This window comes from Bombina bombina, chromosome 8 (genome assembly GCF_027579735.1).
Source record: "Bombina bombina isolate aBomBom1 chromosome 8, aBomBom1.pri, whole genome shotgun sequence".
NCBI lineage: Eukaryota > Metazoa > Chordata > Amphibia > Anura > Bombinatoridae > Bombina > Bombina bombina.
Genome location: NC_069506.1, coordinates 104,235,527 through 104,258,402, shown reverse-complemented (window position 1 = coordinate 104,258,402; position 22,876 = coordinate 104,235,527).

The window sequence follows — 22,876 nt, the reverse complement described above, 5'->3', positions numbered from 1 at the left end:
TAATAACTATTATAATAACGGGCAACAGATGTCGAAATATTTTGCAGCAGCCAATATTTCTTTAATTCTTAAAAAAGACAAAGACCCAAAGGATCCTGCGTCTTATAGACCTATTTCTGTTCTTAATACAGATTATAAAATTTTAACCTCTATCTTAGCTTCCAGGCTTTCAACTTCTTTTGATAAGATAATTCATCCGGATCAAACGGGTTTTATGTGCTCTAGAAATTCTTCAAAAATATTCGCAAGGTTCTAACCTGCATAGATTATATCCATAATAATTCTCAAACTTATCAGAGACAATCTTTGCAAGATACAGCTTTGATTAGTTTGGATGCCGAAAAAGCTTTTGATGCAATAATATGGAAGCATCTGTTCAGAGCTCTTGAAGAATTTGGTTTTAGGAATCAATTTACCCGATTTATTCACAATATTTATAGAAACACTATTTCATTTCTTCTAGTTAATTCTAACTTATCTGCGCCGTTGATATTAGGCAGGGGCGCCAGACAGGGTTGTCCCCTGTCTCCCTTTTTATTTAACATCGCTTTAGAACCGTTGGCCATCTGGCTAAGGGACGTAATTAATGGTATTAGCTTTGGAACACAGAATCTAAAACTACTAATATATGCAGATGATTTATTACTATTTTTGGGGAATTTGGGCCAGGAAATTCCTATAGTTTTGGACAGTCTAAAAATGTTTAGTTCTTTCTCCGGCTATAAAATTAACTCCAAGAAAAGCGAATTAATGTGGATAAATAAGGTAAGCTCTTTCAAGTATAACTTTCCTTTTAAATCAACAGAAACATTCAAATACCTAGGTATTTATATGCACCCTAATCCAAAGCAATGGTATAAATTAAATATTCCTCCTCTTATTCAGAAAATTGAAAATTATTTAGAATCCTGGATCTCGCTGCCTTTGTCAATCTCTGCTCGTGTTAGTCTTATTAAAACTATCATATTCCCTCGTTTGTTATATCCCTTACAGAACCTACCACTTTTTATTTCAACTTGGGATCAACGCAAATTATACTCAATTTTTTCCAGATTTATCTGGAAAAACAAAAACCTCCTATCGCGCTGAGAAAATTAATGCATGCTCTCCATTCAGCTGGTCTGGCGTTGCCTAATATTCAATTCTATAATATTGTATGTCTAGCTAAAATTGCTATAGACTGGTTAGCCGATACCAATATTTTCTCTACCTCAGAGATGGAAAATTTTATGGTATCACCATTTTCTTTCAAAGCCAGTCTACATTGTGCTCTTAAGGACTTACCTTATAATATTAAAAGTTTCTTAACTATTCATAATATTATTAAAGCTTGGCAAAAACTCTGCACTTTTATAGGAATTGACTATTCCTTTTCTAATGCTCTTCCTATAATAGGAATAATAGATTTCCCCCAAGGTTACTCTCAGTTAGTCTTTAAGAAATGGGCAGATAAAGGACTTACTAATATACATCAAATTTTTCAGCATAATGGTCATATCTGCTCCTTTGAATCTCTTGTTTCACAATTTGGTCTTCCTAGACAGGATATGTATGCTTATTTTCAGTTAAGACATTATGTTAGTAGCCATAACTGGGAACCCAAGCAAAGCTTAGCATGGTCTGATATTAAAAAATGTATATTGAAGTTTCAAGCAGGACTCTCTTCAATCTCTCTCATGTATGATATAATGCTCAATAAACAGAACTTACTTAATATTTATGATATTTGTATTTCATGGTCTCGGGACTGTCCAAATTTGGAGGATGATGAAATAAAAGCTAGTTGTATTATAGTTAATAAATGTTGAATTCCCTCGAGCTGGAAAGAATCACATTTTAAAATTATAAATAGATCTTATTTAACCCCTTTAAAGTTGTCAAAGATATATAGTTTTCAGTCAGCTGCTTGTCCCCGGTGCTTATATCCCAAAGCAGATCTATTACATATGTATTATTATTGCCCTAAACTAAGACAACTATGGAATAAAGTATCTTTCTGGTTAAAAAAGTTTTACGGCGTTAATATAGCATTTACTCCAGACAATATTTTTTTTTCAATTTTCATTTTATTAACTCTAAATTGCGGTTAAAAACGCTTGTGCCTATCATTTTGTCAATTAGACATCTCATAGCAAAAAATTGGAAATCTAAATCGGTGCCCCCCTTTTCTCTAGTTATCCAGGAAATACAAAATCAAATAATTTTTGAATCCTACCATCTTAAGTCCACTAAAGAAAAAAAAATAAAGAAATTTATCTTAGACTGGTTACCTATTAACAAATCTTATACACTTAATATTCAAAAACATATTTTGTCACCATTCTTAAGTTCAGATAGTTTTGCCGAATTTGTACTCTATGATGAATTTCCAGCAGCCTGGATCTCTTGCTACTGAGAACAAGGTTCTTAATGAATATAGTCTAGATTCTCTTGACATTATAAGGTCGGGACGGGGTTGAGGGCGAGAGGGATTTGTTCCTTTTTTTTTTTTTTTCTTCTTTCTCTTTTCTATTTTCCTCATTTTATTATTAGAAAAGAAAAGTATGAGTCAGCTATAGACATTGCTATATTAATTATATGTAAAAAAAATAAAAATAAAGATAAGAAAAGAATATAATAAATAACACAAAAAACAAATTCTTAAAGAACGCCTAAAAAATGAGTTGATGACTTAATGATTGTCTTAAATCCGTTTTTAGGTTTCAACTGTCAATGTATATAAGATAGCAGGTTTATGATTTTTGTATTCTGCCCTGCGTGGCAGATATTATTTACTATATTAATTTTTCCTTTTTATTGTACTAATCTGTTTATACGGCTACTGCTATTGCCCTGCGCGGCATATACAATTTGAGTTGTGATTGTTTATATATGCTGACTCTATCAAATAAAAAGTTAAAAAAAAATAAAAAAATATTTAAAATAAAAACTTTTTTGACTGTGAATCATCAGCCTGCTAGTGCAATTGAATTGCAGTTGCCTGCCTGCCAGCGTGTGTGCCAGGCTCACTTGCCAACTAGTGCCATCAATCATATTTGTTATAACAGTAGTGTAAATATTAAAAAAAAAAAAATTTGACTGTGAAAGATCAGTCTGCTAGTGTAATCTAATTGCAGTTGCCTGCCTGCCAGCGTGTGTGCCAGGCCCACTTGCTGCCAACTATTGCCACCAATCATATTTGTTATAACAGTATTGTAAATATTTAAAATAAATAATTTTTTGCCTGTGAATCATCAGTCTGCTAGTGCCATTGAATTGCAGTTGCCTGCCTGCCAGCGTGTGTGCCAGGCCACTTGCCAACTAGTTACACCAATCATATTTGTTCTAACAGTATTGTAAATATTTAAAATAAAAAATTCTTAGATTGTGAATCATCAGTCTGCTAGGGCAATTGAATTGCAGTTTCCTGCCTGCCCGCGTGTGTGCCAGGCCCACTAGCCAACTAGTGTGTAACATTATACCCCTTTAAGGGGCGGTTACCTCAGGTGCATATAAATTACACTGGATACATCACACCAATGCTTGGTATTGATGTATCCAGCCTGGATTAACTTCCTGTGAGCTAATCCCTTTTGCACCTGTGAAGCTAGTTTCTCTCCTGTGGATTCTGGGGAAATTTGCCTGCTTCTCTCTCTCCCTGGATCCGGAGTCCTGCTACTCTCACCTGCTCTGTAGTGGACTTTCAGTTCCAGCTGACTACCGGGTGACGTCACTCCCACGAGCCACATCCACTGTGTCTCTCACACGCTGCTCTCAACCTCTGCTGCAGCGTCTCTGCCTTGTGCTCTCTCTCCCACAAGCCTCATCAGCTGTGTCTCACACACCCTGCTTCCAGCAGCTGCTGCAGCGTCTCTGCTTAGTGCTCTCTCTCCCAAGCAGGACTGTGCCTCTCTGACTGTGAGCTTTTTCTTCAATATTCCTCTGCTTGTTACTCAAATCTCGGTAAGCTGAGTATTTATTTTTTCCAGTTCATATTTTCTAAGCTTTAGCTGCTTATTTTGTTTATTCATTGCAATGAAGGTATTTGTTATTTTTAAAGACATGTCTGACTAAATTTGAACTACCATATGTTGCCAGGGGTAAATAGTTCTATATATTTTCATGACAACTGACTAGTATATTAAAATCATAATAAAATATATGTAAAACCCTAAGCCATGAGTTATTACATATATTTAAAAATGAAACACTCACTCAAGTTTTTATTTGGTAACCATACTTTTAATATATTGGAAAATCTATTCATGAATTATGCTCACAAAAGACTTGTTGAAAGCAGTGTTACTAATAAACTGTCACACACCTGTTACAGAATACCAAGCCAAACTTATCCAGCTGACTTAACTACAATGATGAACCCAGGTGACATAAACGCTCACTTCCAGGAATTATCCAACAAAGTTGACCTTTTAAGTCAGGGACTTAGAGAACTTCAGGTAGAAAACCTGACACTTAGGAATATTATTAAAGAAGGGTTAAGTGCAGCTAAACCCCCTGACACTAACACTCCTGACTCCCCAATTCCACCTCCTGAATAATTCTCTGGAGATAGGAAATCATTTAGGCAGTTTCATAATGTCTGTAAATATTTCTCACACTTAAGCCAAAAACATTTCCTAATGACCGTATAAAAGTACTAACTGTCATTTCTTTCCTAAGAGGTGAGCCCAGACAATGGGCAGATTTATTCTTAGAAAATAACGACCCTATTCTAAATTCAATTGATGATTTCTTCAAGGCCATGTCGGATTTATATGAGGACCCCAACAGGCAACTCACAGCATATTTTAAGTTGCGTAACTTAAAGCAACATAAGAGGCCTGTAGAGGAATATATCTCTGAATTTAAGATTTGGCAAAGGGATTCCCAATGGAATCAGGTTTCCCTAAAAAATCAATTTAGAATAGGGTTGTCTGAAAATATTAAGGATGAGCTTGCTAGACTAGATCTCCCAGAAACACTTGACTCACTTATGTCTTTAACTATAAAAATAGACAGAAGAATTAGGGAAAGGAAACAGGAAAGATATTCCCCAGACTCCTATACCAAGGTTACCACCCCTAAAGCTTATACACCCTCTCATAAGAGTCAGGATGAAGCCATGGAGATAGGGTTCATTAGAGGACCCCTGTCCCCTGAGGAAAAGTCACGCAGAAAAGAACTGGGACTCTGCCTCTATTGTGCCGCAAAGGAGCATTCTGTTTCTGACTGTCCTTCTTTAAAGATACAAAGATCAGGTAAGACAAATTTTACCTCAGATCATTTACTATCTTTAACAGTACAAAATCCTGCATATTTCATTATTACTATATCTTTACAGTGGGGACAAAACCAACACAGTCTTAAGGCCGTTTTGGATTCGGGAGCCTACGCTAGTTATATAGATATAAAAGTTGTACAAGAAAATAAAATACCTATTATTGCAAAGAAAAAAACTGTTTCTGTACAATTAATTGATGGAAGACAGTTAGAGTCAGGACCCATCACACACCAAACAATTCCCTTATTAGTCACTACTCATGACATACACCAAGAGTTCATTTCTTTTGACGTTATTCCTTCACCCATTTTTCCTGTTGTATTAGGTCTACACTGGTTGAATAAACATCAGCCCCTCGTACATTGGTCAGAAAAAACACTTGAATTTAATTCACAATATTGTACCACCACATGTTACCCTATACAACCTCTTCTATCTGTCTTGGAAACTAACATCCCTCCTGTTTATTCAGATTTAAAACAAGTATTTGACAAACAGGAGGCAGAAACCTTGCCACCCCATCGGGAGTATGATTGCCCCATAGTTCTAATCCCTGGGTCAAATATGGACACAAATTCCCACTTTCTAAACCTGAGCTTGATATGTTAAAAGAATATATCAATGAGAATCTAAGGAAGGGATTCATTAGACCCTCCACCTCCCCTGCACCTGTGAAGCTAGTTTCTCTCCTGTGGATTCTGGGGAAATTTGCCTGCTTCTCTCTCTCCCTGGATCCGGAGCCCTGCTACTCTCACCTGCTCTGTAGTGGACTTTCAGTTCCAGCTGACTACCGGGTGACGTCACTCCCACGAGCCACATCCAATATGGACACAAATTCCCACTTTCTAAACCTGAGCTTGATACGTTAAAAGAATATATCAATGAGAATCTCAGGAAGGGATTCATTAGACCCTCCACCTCCCCTGCAGGGGCAGGAATATTTTTCGTAACCAATAAAGATAAAACCATACGGCCAATCGTTGACTACCGCAAATTGAATAAAATAACAAAAAAAGATCATTATCCTCTTCCACTCATCCCTGAATTAATTGAAAGATTACATGGCTCATCCATTTACACTAAGCTTGATCTAAGAGGAGCTTATAATTTAATAAGAGTGCGTTCTGGGGATGAGTGGTTGACTGCTTTCCGTACTAGGTACGGGTTATATGAATATACCGTAATGCCCTTTGGATTGTGCAATGCACCCGCCACATTCCAGAGGTTCATCAACGATGTGTTCCGTGATCTCCTTGACACTTTCCTAGTTATCTACTTGGATGACATCCTTATATTTTCAGATAATGAAACAGAACATATAAAACATGTTAGGATAGTCCTCTCAAGGCTGTTAGCTCATCACCTGTATGTGAAACCTGAAAAGTGTACCTTTCATTCCCCTGAAATCACTTTCCTTGGGTATCATATATCATCTAAAGGGATATATATGGAGAAAACAAAGATCCAAACCATTCTTGATTGGCCTATACCAAAGACCAGAAAACATATACAAAAGTTTTTGGGATTTTCTAACTTCTATAGAAAATTTATTAAAAACTTTTCAGCAATAGTTAAACCCCTAACTAACTTGACAAAAGACAATGTTCCTTTTGAATGGAACAAAGACGCAAATCACTCCTTCAATGTTCTAAAAAATTCCTTTACTACAGCACCTATTCTAGCATACCCTGATCCACAAAAACAGTACATACTAGAGGTTGATGCCTCATTCTACGCTATAGGAGCCGTATTGTCCCAAAAGAATCCCAAAACAAATAGGACTCACCCTGTAGCATATTATTCAAGAGTGTTAACAACCTCTGAAATAAATTACCATATCAGTGAAAAAGAGCTCTTGGCTGTTAAAAGCTCTCTTGAAACTTGGAGACACCTTTTAGAAGGTACAATAGAGCCTATAATTATTTTCACTGATCATCGCAACTTAGAGTACCTAAAAACATCTCGCACGTTAACATCTAGACAAGTGAGGTGGAGTTTGTTTTCCTCAAGATTTAATTACATCATAACCTATAGATCGGCTTTGAAGAATACCAAGGCCGACATACTTTCTAGGCTTCCTTCTCCTCCTCCTAAGATTCAGATGTGTAAACCCCTAGTTCCATTAGATAACATAGTGGGGACTTTAGCTATATCAACCACTGAATTAAAAGAGAAGCAACTAACTGATACTACTAAAGTGCTATACAACTTAACACAAGGAGAGAATGGGTTATACTACCATGACACAAAACTCTATGTACCCCCTTCACTAAGGGAACAAGTTCTCTCCTCTTGTCATGAATCTCCCCTTTCAGGTCACCCTGGTATGAACAAAACTTATGACTTAGTTACAAGATCCTACTGGTGGCCCCACATAAACACAGAAATAAGAAACTACATAAAATCATGTTCAGTTTGCACAACCTGTAAAACCGATAGGAATAAACCCACAGGGTTTCTTCTCTCCCTACCAGTTCCAGACAGACCGTGGAAAGACATTGCTATAGATTATATTGTTGATCTACCTGTATCTGAAAAGAATAACACAATAATCGTTATCGTTGATCTCTTCACTAAAATGGCACACTTTGTGCCTTATTATAAGTTACCAACCGCCCTGGAAACTGTAAATATCCTTATAAAACATGTCATCTGCCTACACGGCTTACCGAACACTATAACATCTGACAGAGGTTCACAATTTACCTCTAAGGTTTGGAAACAATTATGTTCATCCCTTAACATTGAACAACGGCTTTCTACCGCATTCCATCCCCAAACCAATGGACAAACGGAGCGCACAAACCATTGGTTGGAGGAATATATAAGATGTTACACCAACCAACAACAAAATAACTGGACAAACTTACTTCCCCTTGCAGAATTCGCACATAATAATACTTACCATTCAACAATAAAAGCTACTCCTTTCTTTGCTAATTATGGCTACCATCCGAGCTTTCATCTACACCCCGAAGTCACCACTGACTGCCCAGTCATTGATGATCTTACTAACACTATGCTTGAAACATTCTCTCAACTTTATGACACTATAAAAATTGCCCAACAGAGGCAAAAGAAATACTACGACCTCAGGCATCGTCCTCCTCCTTCATATGTTCTTGGAGATCTTGTTTGGCTCTCTACGAGGAACTTACGGATCTCCGTGCCCAGCAAGAAGTTTCATAAACTTTTTATTGGTCCTTTCCCCATCATTAAAATAGTAAATGAGAATGCTGTTACTCTCCAATTGCCCCCTCTCTTAAAGTACACCCCACGTTTCACGTCTCACTCCTCAAACCCTACAGTTCACTTCGGAATCCTTTGGACCCTTCTGTTCCTGTGTTGCCTATAGCTCCGGATGTGGAATATGAGGTTGCTGCCATCCTTGACTCCAGGAAGGTTTCTGGTCGTCTTCAGTACCTGGTACATTGGAAGGGGTACCCTTCTGAGGAGGATTCTTGGGAACCTTCGGTTAATCTCTCCGCACCCAGGTTGGTCTCTCTTTTCCACAGAAGATTCCCGGATCGTCCCAGACCTTGACCCACGGAGTGGTTGCTTTTAAGGGGGGGGGGTCCTGTAACATTATACCCCTTTAAGGGGCGGTTACCTCAGGTGCATATAAATTACACTGGATACATCACACCAATGCTTGGTATTGATGTATCCAGCCTGGATTAACTTCCTGTGAGCTAAGACTTGTTGAAAGCAGTGTTACTAATAAACTGTCACACACCTGTTACATAGTGCCACCAATCATATTTGTTGTAACAGTATTGAAAATATTTTAAATCAAAACTTTTTTGACAGTGAATCATCAGTCTGCTACTAGTGCCATTGAATTGCAGTTGCCTGCCTGCCTGCCAGCGTGTGTGCCAGGCCCACTTGCCAACTAGTTACACCAATCATATTTGTTCTAACAGTATTGTAAATATTTAAAATAAAAAATTCTTAGACTGTGAATCATCAGTCTGCTAGTGCAATTGAATTGCAGTTTCCTGCCTGCCAGCGTGTGTGCCAGGCCCACTAGCCAACTAGTGCCACCAATCATATTTGTTGTAACAGTATTGAAAATATTTTAAATCATAATTTTTTTGACTGTGAATCATCTGCCTGCCAGCATGTGTGCCAGGCCCACTAGCCAACTAGTGCCACCAATCATATTTGTTGTAACAGTATTGAAAATATTTTAAATCACAACTTTTTTGACTGTGAATCATCAGTCTCCAAGTGCCATTGAATTGCAGTTGCCTGCCTGCCAGCGTGTGTGCCAGGCCCACTTGCCTTTTACAAATAGTGCCACCAATCATATTTGTTCTAACAGTATTGTCAATTTAAAAAAAAAAAAAAAAATTGGACTGTGAAGCATCACTCAGCTAGTGTAATTTAATTGCAGTTGCCTTCCTCCCAGCGTGTGTGCCAGCCAGGCCCACTTGCCAACTAGTGCCACCAATCATATTTGTTGTCACAGTACTTTTAATATTTAAAAAATAAACATTTTTTACTTTGAAACATCAGTCTTTTTTTTGTTGTCATGCTCACAGTGTATACTGTGCCCACTTGCCCAGTGCCACCATTCATAATTTGTTTAATAGTATTTTAAGTGTACATTTTAAAAAAAATGACAGGAAGAGGCAGGCCACCCCGCAGGTGCCGTCGTGGTCGTGGTGCTGTGATTCCTTTAGACCCTACAAATATGCACATTGTTCAGACGCCAGGTGCCAGGGGGGACGCGAAAATTTTTGAGGAGGACCTAGTTGAATGGCTAACACAGGACACCCAATCTTCTACAGCTTCCGCTTCTAGTCCTCCTAACCTTGACGCACCATCCACGTCCAGCTGTGCTTTGGGCACCTCTCAAGTGACCAGTGCCACTCGCCCGCCTTTCGCCACCACCAACACTAGCACCACAGCCGCTTCACTTGATCTGTCACAGGAGTTATTGACACATCAGTTGGAAGAAATGAGTGATGCGCAACCATCATTGACAGAGGATGTAGATAACAGTGATATGTCTCAGTCAGGCAGCATTACAGACATGGAGGTACGGTGTGATGATGATGATGTTGTACCCGCTGAAGCTTCCTTTCTTGATGTGTCAGATACAAGTGAAGCTGTTGATGTTGATGTGTCGGTGGATGTCACATGGGTGCCTGCTAGAAGAGAAGAAGAAGAGGGGGAAAGTTCAGATGGGGGAGACAGAGAGGAGGAGGAGGAGACTAGTTGGAAGCAGGGGGAGGTCGTCTCAAGGAGCTAGTGGCACAGTCAGACAGCATGCATCGGCACCCGGGGTCAGCCAGACAGCACGCCAATGACCATCAACGCATGCTGTTGTCACCACCAGAATGCCGTCATCGCAGAGCTCAGCAGTGTGGCATTTTTTTGGTGTGTCTGCCTCTGACAACAGTGATACCATTTGCAACCTGTGCCAAAAGAAACTGAGTCGTGGGAAGTCCAACACCCACCTAGGTACAACTGCTTTGCGAAGGAACATGATCTCACATCACAAACGCCGATGGGAAGAACACATGAATCGAAGCAGCACACAAACTCAAAGCCACCCTCCTCCTCCTGCTCCAGCATCTTCAGCCACGTCAACCACTGCTGTCCTCCTTGCCCCCTCTCAACCATCCTCCACTGAGTCTCTCTTACGTAGCAGTTCCTGGTCATCTGCCCACAGTCAGGTGTCTGTCAAGGACATGTTTGAGCATAAGAAGCCAATTTCTCAAAGTCACCCCCTTGCCCGGCGTCTGACAGCTGGCTTGTCTGAACTCTTAGCCCGCCAGCTTTTACCATACAAGCTGGTGGAGTCTGATGACTTAAAAAAATTTGTATCTATTGGGACACCGCAGAGGAAGGTACCTGGCAGAAATTTCTTTTCACAAAAGGCAATCCCAAACCTGTACTCGATTGTGTGAAAGGAAGTAATGGCATGTCTGGCACACAGCGTTGGAGCAAGGGTCCATATGACCACTGATAGCTGGTCTGCAAAGCATGGTCAGGACAGGTATATCACCAACACTGCGCATTGGGAAAACCTGCTGACGTCTGACAAGCATGGAATGCGTGGCTCTGCAGAAGAGTTGGTGACACCGCCACAACTTGCAGGCAGGCTTGCTGCTACCTCCTCTACTCCATCCTCTTCCATAACCTCTTCCTCGGCTGAGTCCTCTTCTGCTTCTGCGTCTTGCTCCACATAAACGGCACCCCCCCTGCTCCCCAGGTACTATTCAACATCCCGGATACGGCAGTGTTACGCCATCTTGGGGTTGACTTGCCTGAAAGCGGAGAGTCACACCGCACCAGCACTCCTGAACGCACAGGTGGATCAGTGTCTGACTCCGCAGCAACTGGAGATTGGCAAGGTTGTTTCTGACAATGGAAGTAATTTGGTGGCGGCATTGAAATTGGGCAAGTTGACACATGTGCCGTGCATGGCACATGTGTGTAATCTGATTGTACAATGTTTTGTGCATAAGTACCCAGGCTTACAGGACGTCCTGAAGCAGGCCAGGAAGGTGTGCGGCCATTTCAGGCGTTCCTACATGGCCATGGCGCACTTGTCCGATATACAGCGTCGAAACAACCTGCCAGTGAGGCGCTTGATTTGCGACAGCCCGACACGGTGGAATTCAACACTCCTAATGTTCGACCGCCTGCTCCAACAAGAAAAAGCTGTTAATGAGTATTTGTATGACCAGGGTGCTAGGACAGCCTCTGGGGAGCTGGGGATTTTTTTGCCAAATTACTGGACGCTCATGCGCAATGCCTGTAGGCTCATGCGTCCTTTTGAGAAGGTGACAAACCTTGTCAGTCGCACCGAAGGCACCATCAGCGACATCATACCATTTGTTTTCTTCCTGAAGCATGCCCTGCAAAGAGTCCTGGATCAGGCCGTAGATGAGCGTGAAGAGGAAGAGTTGTGGTGTCCATCACCACCAGAAACAGCCTTATCAGCATCGCTTGCTGGACCTGCGGCAATACAGGAAGAGGATTGTGAGGAAGAGGAGTCAGAGGAGGAATGTGGCTTTGAGGAGGAGGAGGAGGAGGAGGAAGACCAAGCACAACAGGCATCCCAGGGTGCTCGTTGTTGTCACCTCTCTGGTACCCGTGGTGTTGTACGTGGCTGGGGGGAAGAAGATACCCTCAGTGACATCAGTGAGGACGAGGAACGGGACATGATTAGCTCGGCATCCAACCTTGTGCAAATGGAGTCTTTCATGCTGTCGTGCCTGTTGAGGGACCCTCGTATAAAAAAGCTGAAGGAGAACGACCTGTACTGGGTGTCCACGCTACTAGACCCCCGGTATAAGCATAAAGTGCCTGAAATGTTACCAAATTCCCGCAAGTTGGAAAGGATGGAGCATTTTAAAAATAAATTAAAAACTATGCTTTACACAGCGTATAAGGGTGATGTCACAGCACAACGGGAATCTAACAGGGGAAGAGATGAAAGTAATCCTCCTCCTCCCACGACCACGGCGGCAAGGACAGGACGCTTTTCTGACGTCTTGTTGATGGAGGACATGCGGACCTTTTTAACTCCTATGCATCGCCAGAGCCTTTCGGGATCCAGCCTTAGAGAAAGACTCAACCGACAGGTAGCAGACTACCTAGCATTAACTGCGGATCTCGACACTCTGAGGAGCGATGGACCCCTTGACTACTGGGTGTGCAGGCTTGACCTGTGGCCTGAGCTATCCCAATTTGCAATTGAACTTCTGGCCTGCCCTGCTTCAAGTGTCCTGTCCGAAAGGACCTTCAGTGCAGCAAGAGGTTTTGTCACTGAGAAGAGAAGTCACCTAGGTCAAAAAAGTCTTGACTATATCACCTTTATTAAAATGAATGAGGGATGGATCCCGAAGGGACTGACATTGGGCGATACATTTGAGTAAAAAAAGCCTGATGATGAGATGAGCTGCCTTGGGCTACAAATGGTACACACGCTGGCTTTTTTTTTCTTATAATGCAGGATGACTTGTGTGACTTATCCGCCAACAACTAGTGTTCAAGCCGCACGGTTTTAGGGCACTTTCTAACTGTTTTACAAACACCAATTTTTCTGGCCGCTGCCACAGCAGCGGCTGCAACAATACCGAATTTTTCAGGCATTTGTACATGCCTAATTTTTCTGGCCTCTGCTGCTGCTCTGTGGCTACAAAACTCAAAGCAAAAAAAAAGGCACATAACAGTGATTAAACTGTTAAGAATAGTACTACTTAACACACCACTCATATCTGGTGGCATAGTACATTGCACGCGCAGTGCCCCAAATTTGAAGTAGGAGGACCGACCAATCATCTTTTTCCATCTCTTGGTTCCTCTAAATTATCTCTGGGTTCCATCTATGCCATACCTGTACTCTATTGTGCAAAAGGATGCCATATGTGGTGTTTCATGCTGTTGTGCCTGTTGAGGGTCGTGGCCCATCGTATAAAAAGGCTGAAGGAGAACGACCTGTACTGGGTGTCCAAGCACATTTTTTGTTCAATATTCCCGGTTCCTCTAAATTATCTCCGGGTTCCTCAAATCAATGCCATACCTGTACTCGATTGTGCAAAAGGGTGGCATATGTGGTGTTTCATGCTGTTGTGCCTGTTTTGGGTCGTGGGCCATCGTATAAAAAGGCTGAAGGAGAACGACCTGTACTGGGTGTCCAAGCACGTTTTTTGTTCAATTTCACGGTTCCTCTAAATTATCTCTGGGTTCCTCAAATCAATGCCATACCTGTACTCTATTGTGCAAAAGGATGGCATATGTGGTGTTTCATGCTGTTGTGGCTGTTCAGGGTCATGGGCCATCTTATAAAAAGGCTGAAGGAGAACGACCTGTACTGGGTGTCCAAGCACGTTTTTTGTTCAATATTCCCGGTTCCTCTAAATTATCTCCGGGTTCCTCAAATGAATGCCATACCTGTACTCGATTGTGCAAAAGGGTGGCATATGTGGTGTTTGATGCTGTTGTGCCTGTTGAGGGTTGTGGCCCGTCGTATAAAAAGGTTGAAGGAGAATGACCTGTACTGGGTGTCCAAGCACATTTTTGGTTCAATATTCCCGGTTCCTCTAAATGATCTCCGAGTTCCTCAAATCAATGCCATACCTGTACTCGATTGTGCAAAAGAGTGGCATATGTGGTGTTTCATGCTGTTGTGCCTGTTGAGGGTTGTGGCCCATCGTATAAAAAGGCTGAAGGAGAACGACCTGTACTGGGTGTCCAAGAACGTTTTTTAATCAATATTCCAGGTTCTTCTAAATTATCTCCGGGTTCCTCAAATCAATGCCATATCTGTAATCTATTGTGCAAAAGGATGGCATATGTGGTGTTTCCTGCTGTTGTTTCTGTTGAGGGTCCGGGACCCTCGTCTAAAAAGGCTGAAGGAGAACAAAGTGTACTGGTTGTCCAAGCATCTTTTTCCATCTACCGGTTCCTAAAAATTATCTCCGGGTTTCTAAAATGGATGCCATACCTGTACTCTATTGTGCAAAAGGATGGCATATGTGGTGTTTCCTGCTGTTGTTTCTGTTGAGGGTCCTGGACCCTCTTATAAAAAGGCTGAAGGAGAACGACCTGTACTGTACTGGGTGTCCAAGCATGGTTTTTTGTTCAATTTCCCGGTTCCTAAAAATTATCTCCTGGTTTCTAAAAACAATGCCATACCTGTACTCTATTGTTCTAAAGGATGGCATATGTGGTGTTTCCTGCTGTTGTTTCTGTTGAGGGTCCTGGACCCTCTTATAAAAAGGCTGAAGGAGAACAAAGTGTACTGGGTGTCCAATCATTTTTTTTGTTCAATTTCCCGGTTCCTAAAAATTATCTCCGGGTTTCTAAAATCAATGCCGTACCTGTACTCTATTGTTCAAAAGGATGGCATATGTCCTCTTTCCTGCTGTTGTTTCTGTTGAGGGTCCTGGACCCTCTTATAAAAAGGCTGAAGGAGAACGACGTTTACTGGGTGTCCAATGATTTTTTTTGTTCAATTTCCCGGTTCCTAAAAATAATCTCCGGGTTTCTAAAATCAATGCCATACCTGTATTCTATTGTTCAAAAGGATGGCATATGTGCTCTTTCCTGCTGTTGTTTCTGTTGAGGGTCCTGGACCCTCTTATAAAAAGGCTGAAGGAGAACGATGTGTAATGGGTGTCCAATCATTTTTTTTTGTTCAATTTCCCGGTTCCTAACAATTATCACCGGGTTTCTAAAATCAATGCCATACCTGTACTCTATTGTTCAAAAGGATGGCATATGTGCTCTTTCCTGCTGTTGTTTCTGTTGAGGGTCCGGGACCCTTGCATAAAAAGGCTGAAGGAGAACGAAGTGTACTGGGTGTCCAATCATGTTTCTTTTTAAATATCCCTGTTACTAAAAATTATCTCTGTGTTCCTAAAATCGATGACATACCTGTACTCTATTGTTCAAAAGGATGGCATAGGTGGTGTTTCCTGCTGTTGTGGCTGTTCAGGGTCATGGGCCATCTTATAAAAAGGCTGAAGGAGAACGACCTGTACTGGGTGTCCAAGCACGTTTTTTGTTCAATATTCCCGGTTCCTCTAAATTATCTCCGGGTTCCTCAAATGAATGCCATACCTGTACTCGATTGTGCAAAAGGGTGGCATATGTGGTGTTTGATGCTGTTGTGCCTGTTGAGGGTTGTGGCCCGTCGTATAAAAAGGTTGAAGGAGAATGACCTGTACTGGGTGTCCAAGCACATTTTTGGTTCAATATTCCCGGTTCCTCTAAATGATCTCCGAGTTCCTCAAATCAATGCCATACCTGTACTCGATTGTGCAAAAGAGTGGCATATGTGGTGTTTCATGCTGTTGTGCCTGTTGAGGGTTGTGGCCCATCGTATAAAAAGGCTGAAGGAGAACGACCTGTACTGGGTGTCCAAGAACGTTTTTTAATCAATATTCCAGGTTCTTCTAAATTATCTCCGGGTTCCTCAAATCAATGCCATATCTGTAATCTATTGTGCAAAAGGATGGTATATGTGGTGTTTCCTGCTGTTGTTTCTGTTGAGGGTCCGGGACCCTCGTCTAAAAAGGCTGAAGGAGAACAAAGTGTACTGGTTGTCCAAGCATCTTTTTCCATCTACCGGTTCCTAAAAATTATCTCCGGGTTTCTAAAATGGATGCCATACCTGTACTCTATTGTGCAAAAGGATGGCATATGTGGTGTTTCCTGCTGTTGTTTCTGTTGAGGGTCCTGGACCCTCTTATAAAAAGGCTGAAGGAGAACGACCTGTACTGTACTGGGTGTCCAAGCATGGTTTTTTGTTCAATTTCCCGGTTCCTAAAAATTATCTCCTGGTTTCTAAAAACAATGCCATACCTGTACTCTATTGTTCTAAAGGATGGCATATGTGGTGTTTCCTGCTGTTGTTTCTGTTGAGGGTCCTGGACCCTCTTATAAAAAGGCTGAAGGAGAACAAAGTGTACTGGGTGTCCAATCATTTTTTTTGTTCAATTTCCCGGTTCCTAAAAATTATCTCCGGGTTTCTAAAATCAATGCCGTACCTGTACTCTATTGTTCAAAAGGATGGCATATGTCCTCTTTCCTGCTGTTGTTTCTGTTGAGGGTCCTGGACCCTCTTATAAAAAGGCTGAAGGAGAACGACGTTTACTGGGTGTCCAATGATTTTTTTTGTTCAATTTCCCGGTTCCTAAAAATAATCTCCGGGTTTCTAAAATCAATGCCATACCTGTACTCTATTGTTCAAAAGGATGGCATATGTGCTCTTTCCTGCTGTTGTTTCTGTTGAGGGTCCTGGACCCTCTTATAAAAAGGCTGAAGGAGAACGATGTGTAATGGGTGTCCAATCATTTTTTTTTGTTCAATTTCCCGGTTCCTAACAATTATCACCGGGTTTCTAAAATCAATGCCATACCTGTACTCTATTGTTCAAAAGGATGGCATATGTGCTCTTTCCTGCTGTTGTTTCTGTTGAGGGTCCGGGACCCTTGCATAAAAAGGCTGAAGGAGAACGAAGTGTACTGGGTGTCCAATCATGTTTCTTTTTAAATATCCCTGTTACTAAAAATTATCTCTGTGTTCCTAAAATCGATGACATACCTGTACTCTATTGTTCAAAAGGATGGCATAGGTGGTGTTTCCTGCTGTTGTGTCTGTGGAGGGTCCTGGACCCTCGTCTACAAAGGTGGAAGGAGAACGACCTGTACTGGGTGTCCAAGCACGTTTTTTGTTCAATATTCCCGGTTCCTCTAAATTATCTCCGGGTTCCGCAAATCAATGCCATACCTGTACTCTATTGTGCAAAAGGATGGCATATGTGGTGTTTCATGCTGTTGTGGCTGTTGAGGGTCGTGGGCCATCGTATAAAACGGCTGAAGGAGAACGACCTGTACTGCCTTGCTGCTCCTTTTAGGCAGGCCAGCTCTTTGCATACATGCCCACAGACTCTGTAACAGATGTCTCTTTTAGGGAGAGGTGCAGCCATAATGCAGGGTCAGAACCTCTGTCTGCAACTGGTATACTTAATTATGCAAAAGGAAGTAACCTTACCATGGTTTCCTGACCGCACGTCTTGTTGTTATATTTTGGGGAGGGTAATCATGCAGGCCATATAGACCTCCCCCGATAGGGGGAGTAACAGGGATGAAAGTGCTAATAATAGTACTACTTTACACAACCAAGTTAGCCATGGGTCCCAGTCCAAGACCGCATGTCTTGTTGTTTTATTTGGTGCGGCTAATCATGCAGGCCATATAGACCTCCCACCATTAGGGGTTGTAACAGGTATTAAACTAATAAGAACAGTACTACTAACACAACCTAGTTACCATGGGTCCCAGACCACATGTTTTGTTGTTGCACTTTGTTAGGCTAATCATGATGGCCATGTAGACCTCCGCTGAGAGGTGGCAGTAACAGGGATGAAAGTGCTAAGAATAGTACTACTTTACACAACCTAGTTAGCCATGGGTCCCAGTCCAAGACTGCATGTCTTGTTGTTTTATTTGGTGCGGCTAATCATGCAGGCCATATAGACCTCCCTCCATTAGGGGTTGTAACAGGTATTAAACTAATAAGAACAGTACAACTTAACTTAACACAACCTAGTTACCATGGGTCCCAGACTGCATGTTTTGTTGTTGTACTTTGTTAGGCTAATCATGATGGCCATGATGTAGACCTCCCCCGAGAGGTGGCAGTAACAGGGATGAAAGTGCTAAGAATAGTACTATTTTACACAACTGAGTTAGCCATGGGTCCCAGTCCAAGACCGCATGTCTTGTTGTTTTATTTGGTGCGGCTAATCATGCAGGCCATATAGACCTCCCACCATTAGGGATTGTAACAGGTATTAAACTAATAAGAACAGTACTACTTAACACAACCTAGTTACCATGGGTCCCAGACCGCATGTTTTGTTTTTGTACTTTGTTAGGCTAATCATGATGGCCATGTAGACCTCCCCCGAGAGATGTCAGTAACAGGGATGAAAGTGCTAAGAATAGTACTACTTTACACAACCGAGTTAGCCATGGGTCCCAGTCCGAGACCGCATGTCTTGTTGTTTAATTTGGTGCGGCTAATCATGCAGGCCATATAGACCTCCAACCATTAGGGGTTGTAACAGGTATTAAACTAATAAGAACAGTACTACTTAACACAACCTAGTTACCATGGGTCCCAGACCGCATGTTTTGTGCTTGTACTTTGTTAGGCTAATCATGATGGCCATGATGTAGACCTCCCCCGAGAGGTGGCAGTAACAGGGATGAAAGTGCTAAAAATAGTACTACTTTACACAACCGAGTTAGCCATGGGTCCCAGTCCAAGACCGCATGTCTTGTTGTTTTATTTCATGCGGCTAATCATGCAGGCCATATAGAACTCCCACCATTAGGGGTTGTAACAGGTATTAAACTAATAAGAACAGTACTACTTAAAACAACATAGTTACCATGGGTCCCAGACCGCATGTTTTGTTGTTGTACTTTGTTAGGCTAATCATGATGGCCATGATGTAGACCTCCCCCGAGAGGTGGCAGTAACAGGGATGAAAGTGCTAAGAATAGTACTACTTTACACAACCGAGTTAGCCATGGGTCCCAGTCCAAGACCGCATGTCTTGTTGTTTTATTTGGTGCAGCTAATCATGCAGGCCATATAGACCTCCCTCCATTAGGGGTTGTAACAGGTATTAAACTAATAAGAACAGTACTACTAACACAACCTAGTAACCATGGGTCCCAGACCGCATGTTTTGTTGTTGTACTTTGTTAGGCTAATCATGATGGCCATGTAGACCTCCCCCGAGAGGTGGCAGTAACAGGGATGAAAGTGCTAAGAATAGTACTACTTTACACAACCTAGTTAGCCATGGGTCCCAGTCCAAGACCGCATGTCTTGTTGTTTTATTTGGTGCGGCTAATCATGCAGGCCATATAGACCTCCCACCATTAGGGGTTGTAACAGGTATTAAACTAATAAGAACAGTACTACTTAACACAACCTAGTTACCATGGGTCCCAGACCGCATGTTTTGTTGTTGTACTTTGTTAGGCTAATCATGATGGCCATGATGTAGACCTCCCCCGAGAGGTGGCAGTAACAGGGATGAAAGTGCTAAGAATAGTACTACTTTACACAACCGAGTTAGCCATGGGTCCCAGTCCAAGACCGCATGTCTTGTTGTTTTATTTGGTGCAGCTAATCATGCAGGCCATATAGACCTCCCACCATTAGGGGTTGTAACAGGTATTAAACTAAAAAGAACAGTACTACTTAACACTACCTAGTTACCATGGGTCCCAGACCGCATGTTTTGTTGTTGTACTTTGTTAGGCTAATCATGATGGCCATGATGTAGACCTCCCCCGAGAGGTGGCAGTAACAGGGATGAAAGTGCTAAGAATAGTACTACTTTACACAACCGAGTTAGCCATGGGTCCCAGTCCAAGACCGCATGTCTTGTTGTTTTATTTGGTGCGGCTAATCATGCAGGCCATATAGACCTCCCACCATTAGGGGTTGTAACAGGTATTAAACTAATAAGAACAGTACTACTTAACACAACCTAGTTACCATGGGTCCCAGACCGCATGTTTTGTTTTTGTACTTTGTTAGGCTAATCATGATAGCCATGTAGACCTCCCCCGAGAGGTGGCAGTAACAGGGATGAAAGTGCTAAGAATAGTACTACTTTACAAAACCGAGTTAGCCATGGGTCCCAGTCCGAGACCGCATGTCTTGTTGTTTAATTTGGTGCGACTAATCAAGCAGGCCATATAGACCTCCAACCATTAGGGGTTGTAACAGGTATTAAACTAATAAGAACAGTACTACTTAACACAACCTAGTTACCATGGGTCCCAGACCGCATGTTTTGTGCTTGTACTTTTTAGGCTAATCATGATGGCCATGATGTAGACCTCCCCCGAGAGGTGGCAGTAACAGGGATGAAAGTGCTAAAAATAGTACTACTTTACACAACCGAGTTAGCCATGGGTCCCAGTCCAAGACCGCATGTCTTGTTGTTTTATTTCATGCGGCTAATCATGCAGGCCATATAGAACTCCCACCATTAGGGGTTGTAACAGGTATTAAACTAATAAGAACAGTACTACTTAACACAACATAGTTACCATGGGTCCCAGACCGCATGTTTTGTTGTTGTACTTTGTTAGGCTAATCATGATGGCCATGATGTAGACCTCCCCCGAGAGGTGGCAGTAACAGGGATGAAAGTGCTAAGAATAGTACTACTTTACACAACCGAGTTAGCCATGGGTCCCAGTCCAAGACCGCATGTCTTGTTGTTTTATTTGGTGCAGCTAATCATGCAGGCCATATAGACCTCCAACCATTAGGGGTTGTAACAGGTATTAAACTAATAAGAACAGTACTACTTAACACAACCTAGTTACCATGGGTCCCAGACAGCATGTTTTGTTGTTGTACTTTGTTAGGCTAATCATGATGGCCATGTAGACCTCCCCCGAGAGGTGGCAGTAACAGGGATGAAAGTGCTAAGAATAGTACTACTTTACACAACCGAGTTAGCCATGGGTCCCAGTCCAAGACCACATGTCTTGTTGTTTTATTTGGTGCGGCTAATCATGCAGGCCATATAGACCTTCCACCATTAGGGGTTGTAACAGATATTAAACTAATAAGAACAGTACTACTTAACACAACCTCTTTCCCATGGGTCCCAGTCCGCATGTTTTGTTGTTGTACTTTGTTAGGCTAATCATGATGGCCATGTAGACCTCCCCCGAGAGGTGGCAGTAACAGGGATGAAAGTGCTAAGAATAGTACTACTTTACACAACCTAGTTAGCCATGGGTCCCAGTCCAAGACCGCATGTCTTGTTGTTTTGTTTGGTCCGGCTAATCATGCAGGCCATATAGACCTCCCACCATTAGGGGTTGTAACAGGTATTAAAGTAATAAGAACAGTACTACTTAACACAACCTAGTTACCATGGGTCCCAGACCGCATGTTTTGTTATTATACTTTGTCAGGGTAATCATGCAGGCCATATAGACCTCCCTTGATAGGGGGAGTAACAGGGATTAAAGTGCTAAGAATAGTACAACTTAACACAACCTAGTTAACAGTGGTTCCCAGACCGCATGTCTTGTTGTTATATTTTGTCAGGATAATCAGGCAGGCCATATAGACCTCCCCTGATAGGTGGAGTAACAGGGATTAAAGTGCTAAGAATAGTACTACTTAACACAACCTAGTTACCATGGGTCCCAGGCCACATGTTTTGTTATTATACTTTGTCAGGGTAATCATGTAGGCCATATAGACCTCCCTTGATGGGGGGAGTAACAGGGATTAAAGTTCTAAGAATAGTACTACTTAACACAACCTAGTTACCATGGGTCCCACACCGCATGTTTTGTTGTTATACTTTGTAAGGGTAATCATGCAGGCCATATAGACCTCCCCCGATAGGGGGAGTAACAGAAATTAAAGTGCTAAGAATAGTACTACTTAACACAACCTAGTTACCATGGGTCCCAGACCGCATGTTTTGTTGTTATACTTTGTCAGGGTAATCATGCAGCCTATATAGACCTCCCCCAATAGGAGGAGTAAGAGGGATTAAACTGCTAAGAACAGTACTACTTAACACAACCTAGTTACCATGGGTCCCAGACCGCGTGTCTTGTTGTTATACTTTGTCATGGTAATCATGCAGGCCATATAGACCTCCCCCGATAGGGGGAGTTACAGGGATGAAAGTGCTAAGAATAGTACTACTTAACACAACCTAGTTACTATGGGTCCCAGACAGCATGTTTAATTATTAAACTTTGTCAGGGTAATTATATATCTATCAAATCTATCTATTTATCTTCTATCGATTCTATCTAACTATCAATCTATGCATATCTATCTATCAAGTCTATCTATCTGTTTCCGGACTGTTTTGAGACAGCCACTTGTGTTTTTGACAAATTTGGGACAAGTAGGAGGACAGACCAATCATCTTCTTCCATCTCCCTGTTCCAAAAATGCAGGCCATATAGACCTCCCACCATTAGGGGTTGTAACAGGTATTAAACTAATAAGAACAGTACTACTTAACACAACCTATTTCCCATGGGTCCCAAACCGCATGTTTTGTTGTTGTAC